This window comes from Mixophyes fleayi, unplaced genomic scaffold (genome assembly GCF_038048845.1).
Source record: "Mixophyes fleayi isolate aMixFle1 unplaced genomic scaffold, aMixFle1.hap1 Scaffold_37, whole genome shotgun sequence".
In the NCBI taxonomy this organism is placed as follows: Eukaryota; Metazoa; Chordata; class Amphibia; order Anura; family Limnodynastidae; genus Mixophyes; species Mixophyes fleayi.
Genome location: NW_027447687.1, coordinates 30,964 through 39,470, shown reverse-complemented (window position 1 = coordinate 39,470; position 8,507 = coordinate 30,964).

Sequence of the window (8,507 nt, the reverse complement as noted above, 5' to 3'; positions counted from 1 at the left end):
ATTGAATCATGAATCATGAATCATGAATCGAATCATGTATCATGAATTATGAATCATGAATTGAATCATGAATCGAATCATGAATCATGAATTGAATCATGAATCATGAATCATGAATCAAGAGTCATGAATCGAATCATGAATCATCAATTGAATCATGAATCATGAATTGAATCATGAATCAGGAAATTGAATCATGAATTATGAATTATGAATTATGAATTGAATCATGAATCATAAATCAAATCATGAATCGTGAATTGAATCAGGATTCGAATCATGAATTGAATCATGAATCATGAATCATGAATCATGAATTGAATCATGAATCATGAATCAAGAGTCATGAATCGAACCATGAATCATGAATTGAATCATAAATCATGAATCATGAATTGAATCATGAATCAGGAATCATGAATCGAATCATGAATCATGAATCATGAATTAAATCATGAATTGAATCATGAATCATAAATTGAATCATGAATCATGAATCATGAATCATGAATTGAATCATGAATTGAATCATGAATTGAATCATGAATCATGAATTATGAATCATGAATTTAATCATGAATCATGAATCATGAATTGAATCATGAATTGAATCATGAATCATGAATTGAATCATGAATTGAATCATGGATTATGAATCATGAATTGAATCATGAATCATGAATCATGAATCGAATCATGAATCATGAATCATGAATTGAATCATGAATCATGAATCATGAATCATGAATCATGAATCGAATCATGAATCGAATCAAGAATCATGAATCATGAATTGTATCATGAATCATGAATCATGAATAATGAATTGAATCATGAATCATGAATCAAGAGTCATGAATCAAATCATGAATCATGAATTGAATCATGAATCATGAATCATGAATCGAATCATGAATCGAATCAAGAATCATGAATCATGAATTGTATCATGAATCATGAATCATGAATAATGAATTGAATCATGAATCATGAATCAAGAGTCATGAATCAAATCATGAATCATGAATTGAATCATGAATCATGAATCATGAATTGAATCATGAATCATGAATCATGAATTGAATCATGAATCATAAATCGAATCATGAATCATGAATTGAATCAGGATTCGAATCATGAATCGAATCATGAATCATGAATCAAGAATCTTGAATTGAATCATGAATCATGAATTGAATCATGAATCGAATCATGAATCATGAATCATGAATTGTATCATGAATCATGAATCATGAATCATGAATTGAATCATGAATCATGAATTGTATCATGAATCATGAATCATGAATTGAATCATGAATCATGAATCAAGAATCATGAATCGAATCATGAATCATGAATTGAATCATGAATCATGAATCAGGAAATATGAATCGAATCATGAATCATGAATCAAGAGTCATGAATTGAATCATGTATCATGAATTGAATCATAAATCATGAATCATGAATTGAATCATGAATCAGGAAATATGAATCGAATCATGAATTGAATCATGAATTGAATCATGAATCATGAATCATGAATCGAATCATGAATCATGAATCAGGAATCATGAATTAAATCATGAATTATGAATCATGAATTGAATCATGAATCATTAATCATGAATTGAATCATGAATCATGAATCATGAATCAAATCATGAATCATGAATTATGAATCATGAATTGAATCATGAATCGAATCATGAATCATGAATCATGAATTGAATCATGAATCATGAATCAAGAGTCATGAATCGAATCATGAATCATCAATTGAATCATGAATCATGAATCATGAATTGAATCAGGAATAAGGAAATTGAATCATGAATTATGAATTATGAATTATGAATTGAATTATGAATCATAAATCAAGAGTCATGAATCATGAATTGAATCAGGATTCGAATCATGAATTGAATCATGAATCATGAATCATGAATCATGAATTGAATCATGAATCATGATTCAAGAGTCATGAATCGAATCATGAATCATGAATTGAATCATAAATCTTGAATCATGAATTGAATCATGAATCAGGAAACATGAATCGAATCATGAATCATGAATCATGAATTGAATCATGAATCATGAATCATGAATCATGAATTGAATCATGAATTGAATCATGAATCATGAATTATGAATCATGAATTGAATCATGAATCATGAATCATGAATCATGAATTGAATCATGAATTGAATCATGGATCATGAATCATGAATCAAATCATGAATCATGAAATAAATCATGAATTATGAATCATGAATTGAATCATGAATCATGAATCATGAATCGAATCATGAATCATGAATTGAATCATGAATCATGAATCATGAATCATGAATCGAATCATGAATCATGAATAAAATCATAAATTATAAATCATGAATTGAATCATGAATCGAATCATGAATCATGAATCATGAATTGTATCATGAATCATGAATCATGAATTGAATCATGAACCATGAATCAAGAGTCATGAATCAAATCATGAATCATGAATTGAATCATGAATCATGAATCATGAATTGAATCATGAATCAGGAAACATGAATCGAATCATGAATCATGAATTGAATCATGAATCATGAATTATGAATTGAATCATAAATCATAAATCGAATCTTGAATCATGAATTGAATCAGGATTCGAATCATGAATTGAATCACGAATCATGAATCATGAATTATGAATCATGAATTGAATCACGAATCATGAATCATGACTTATGAATCATGAATTGAATCATGAATCATGAATCATGAATTATGAATTGAATCATGAATCATAAATCGAATCATGAATCATGAATTAAATCATGAATCGAATCAAGAATCATGAATCATGAATTGTATCATGAATCATGAATAATGAATTGAATCATGAATCATGAATCAAGAGTCATGAATCAAATCATGAATCATGAATTGAATCATGAATCATGAATCATGAATTGAATCATGAATCATGAATCATGAATTGAATCATGAATCATAAATCGAATCATGAATCATGAATTGAATCAGGATTCGAATCATGAATCGAATCATGAATCATGAATCAAGAATCTTGAATTGAATCATGAATCATGAATTGAATCATGAATCGAATCATGAATCATGAATCATGAATTGTATCATGAATCATGAATCATGAATCATGAATTGAATCATGAATCATGAATTGTATCATGAATCATGAATCATGAATTGAATCATGAATCATGAATCAAGAATCATGAATCGAATCATGAATCATGAATTGAATCATGAATCATGAATCAGGAAATATGAATCGAATCATGAATCATGAATCAAGAGTCATGAATTGAATCATGTATCATGAATTGAATCATAAATCATGAATCATGAATTGAATCATGAATCAGGAAATATGAATCGAATCATGAATCATGAATCATGAATTGAATCATGAATTGAATCATGAATCATGAATCATGAATCGAATCATGAATCATGAATCAGGAATCATGAATTAAATCATGAATTATGAATCATGAATTGAATCATGAATCATTAATCATGAATTGAATCATGAATCATGAATCATGAATCAAATCATGAATCATGAATTATGAATCATGAATTGAATCATGAATCGAATCATGAATCATGAATCATGAATTGAATCATGAATCATGAATCAAGAGTCATGAATCGAATCATGAATCATCAATTGAATCATGAATCATGAATCATGAATTGAATCAGGAATAAGGAAATTGAATCATGAATTATGAATTATGAATTATGAATTGAATTATGAATCATAAATCAAGAGTCATGAATCATGAATTGAATCAGGATTCGAATCATGAATTGAATCATGAATCATGAATCATGAATCATGAATTGAATCATGAATCATGATTCAAGAGTCATGAATCGAATCATGAATCATGAATTGAATCATAAATCTTGAATCATGAATTGAATCATGAATCAGGAAACATGAATCGAATCATGAATCATGAATCATGAATTGAATCATGAATCATGAATCATGAATCATGAATTGAATCATGAATTGAATCATGAATCATGAATTATGAATCATGAATTGAATCATGAATCATGAATCAAGAGTCATGAATCGAACCATGAATCATGAATTGAATCATAAATCATGAATCATGAATTGAATCATGAATCAGGAATCATGAATCGAATCATGAATCATGAATCATGAATTGAATCATGAATTGAATCATAAATCATGAATCATGAATCCTGAATTGAATCATGAATTGAATCATGAATCATGAATCATGAATCATGAATTGAATCATGAATCATGAATCATGAATTGAATCATGAATTGAATCATGAATTGAATCATGAATCATGAATTATGAATCATGAATTGAATCATGAATCATGAATCATGAATCATGAATTGAATCATGAATTGAATCATGAATCATGAATTGAATCATGAATCATGAATTGAATCATGAATCGAATCATGGATTATGAATCATGAATTGAATCATGAATCATGAATCATGAATCGAATCATGAATCATGAATCATGAATTGAATTATGAATCATGAATCATGAATCATGAATCATGAATTGAATCATGAATCATGAATTGAATCATAAATCATGAATCATGAATTGAATCATGAATCAGGAAATATGAATCGAATCATGAATCATGAATCATGAATTGAATCATTAATCATGAATTGAATCATGAATCATGAATCATGAATCGAATCATGAATCATGAATCATGAATCATGAATGAAATCATGAATTATGAATCATGAATTGAATCATGAATCATGAATCATGAATTGAATCATGAATCATGAATCATGAATCGAATCATGAATCATGAATTATGAATCATGAATTGAATCATGAATCGAATCATGAATCATGAATCATGAATTGAATCATGAATCATGAATTGAATCATGAATCAGGAAATTGAATCATGAATTATGAATTATGAATTATGAATTGAATTATGAATCATAAATCAAATCATGAATCATGAATTGAATCAGGATTCGAATCATGAATTGAATCATGAATCATGAATCATGAATCATGAATTGAATCATGAATCATGAATCAAGAGTCATGAATCGAACCATGAATCATGAATTGAATCATAAATCATGAATCATGAATTGAATCATGAATCAGGAATCATGAATCGAATCATGAATCATGAATCATGAATTGAATCATGAATTGAATCATAAATCATGAATCATGAATCATGAATTGAATCATGAATTGAATCATGAATCATGAATCATGAATCATGAATTGAATCATGAATCATGAATCATGAATTGAATCATGAATCATGAATTGAATCATGAATCATGAATCATGAATTGAATCATGAATTGAATCATGAATTGAATCATGAATCATGAATTATGAATCATGAATTGAATCATGAATCATGAATCATGAATCATGAATTGAATCATGAATTGAATCATGAATCATGAATTGAATCATGAATTGAATCATGGATTATGAATCATGAATTGAATCATGAATCATGAATCATGAATCGAATCATGAATCATGAATCATGAATTGAATCATGAATCATGAATCATGAATCATGAATCATGAATCGAATCATGAATCATGAATTAAATCATAAATTATGAATCATGAATTGAATCATGAATCGAATCATGAATCAGGAAACATGAATTGAATCATGAATCATGAATCATGAATTGAATCATGAATCGAATCATGAATCATGAATCATGAATTGAATCATGAATCAGGAATTAAATCATGAATCATGAATCAAGAATCATGAATCGAATCATGAATCATAAATTGAATCATGAATCATGAATTGAATCATGAATCAGGAATCATGAATCGAATCATGAATTGAATCATGAATCATGAATTATGAATCATGAATTGTATCATGAATAATGAATTGAATCATGAATCATGAATCATGAATTGAATCATTGATCATGAATCATGAATCGAATCATGAATCATGAATTAAATCATGAATTATGAATCATGAATTGAATCATGAATCATGAATCATGAATTGAATCATGAATCATGAATCATGAATTGAATCATGAATCAGGAATCATGAATCGAATCATGAATTGAATCATGAATCATGAATTATGAATCATGAATTGTATCATGAATAATGAATTGAATCATGAATCATGAATCATGAATTGAATCATTGATCATGAATCATGAATCGAATCATGAATCATGAATTAAATCATGAATTATGAATCATGAATTGAATCATGAATCATGAATCATGAATTGAATCATAAATCATGAATCATGAATTGAATCATGAATCATGAATCATGAATTGAATCATTGATCATAATTCAAGAATCGAATCATGAATCATGAATTAAATCATGAATTATGAATCATGAATTGAATCATGAATCATGAATCATGAATTGAATCATGAATCATGAATCATGAATTGAATCATGAATCATGAATCATGAATCGAATCATGAATCATGAATTATGAATCATGAATTGAATCATGAATCGAATCATGAATCATGAATCATGAATTGTATCATGAATCATTAATCATGAATCATGAATTGAATCATGAATCATGAATCAAGAATCATGAATCGAATCATGAATCATGAATTGAATTATGAATCATGAATCATGAATTGAATCATGAATCAGGAAACATGAATTGAATCATGAATCATGAATCATGAATCATGAATTGAATCATGAATCATGAATTGAATCATGAATCATAAATCAAATCATGAATCATGAATTGAATCATGAATTATGAATCATGAATTGAATCATGAATCATGAATTGAATCATGAATCAGGAATCATGAATTGAATCATGAATTGAATCATAAAGCATGAATTATGAATCATGAATTGAATCATGAATCATGAATTGAATCATGAATTGAATCATGAATCATGAATCATGAATTATATCATGAATCATGAATCATGAATCATGAATAATAAATTGAATCATGAATCATGAATCATGAATTGAATCATGAATTGAATCATGAATCATGAATCATGAATTGAATCATGAATCATGAATCATGAATTAAATCATGAATCATGTATCGAATCATGAATCATGAATTGAATCATGAATCGAATCATGAATCATGAATCATGAATTGTATCATGAATCATGAATCATGAATAATGAATTGAATCATGAACCTCGAATCAAGAGTCATGAATCAAATCATAAATCATGAATTGAATCATGAATCATGAATTGTATCATGAATCATGAATCATGAATAATGAATTGAATCATGAACCATGAATCAAAAGTCATGAATCAAATCATGAATCATAAATTGAATCATGAATCATGAATCATGAATTGAATCATGAATCAGGAAACATGAATCGAATCATGAATCATGAATCATGAATTGAATCATGAATCATGAATTATGAATTGAATCATAAATCATAAATCGAATCATGAATCATGAATTGAATCAGGATTCGAATCATGAATTGAATCACGAATCATGAATCATGAATTATGAATCATGAATTGAATCATGAATCATGAATCATGAATTATGAATTGAATCATGAATCATAAATCGAATCATGAATCATGAATTGAATCAGGATTCGAATTATGAATCGAATCATGAATCATGAATCAAGAATCTTGAATTGAATCATGAATTATGAATTGAATAATGTATCATGAATCATGAATTAAATCATGAATCATGAATTATGAATTGAATCATGAATCGAATCATGAATCATGAATCATGAATTGAATCATGAATCAGGAATTGAATCATGAATCATGAATCAAGAATCATGAATCGAATCATGAATCATAAATTGAATCATGAATCATGAATCATGAATTGAATCATGAATCATGAATCATTAATTGAATCATGAATCATGAATCATGAATCATGAATTGAATCATGAATCATGAATTATGAATCATGAATTGTATCATGAATAATGAATTGAATCATGAATCATGAATCATGAATTGAATCATTGATCATGAATCATGAATCGAATCATGAATCATGAATTAAATCATGAATTATGAATCATGAATTGAATCATGAATCATGAATCATGAATTGAATCATGAATCATGAATCATGAATTGAATCATGAATCATGAATCATGAATTGAATCATTGATCATGAATCATGAATCGAATCATGAATCATGAATTAAATCATGAATTATGAATCATGAATTGAATCATGAATCATGAATTAAATCATGAATCATGAATCATGAATTGAATCATGAATCATGAATCATGAATCGAATCATGAATCATGAATTATGAATCATGAATTGAATTATGAATCGAATCATGAATCATGAATCATGAATTGTATCATGAATCATTAATCATGAATCATGAATTGAATCATGAATCATGAATTTAATTATGA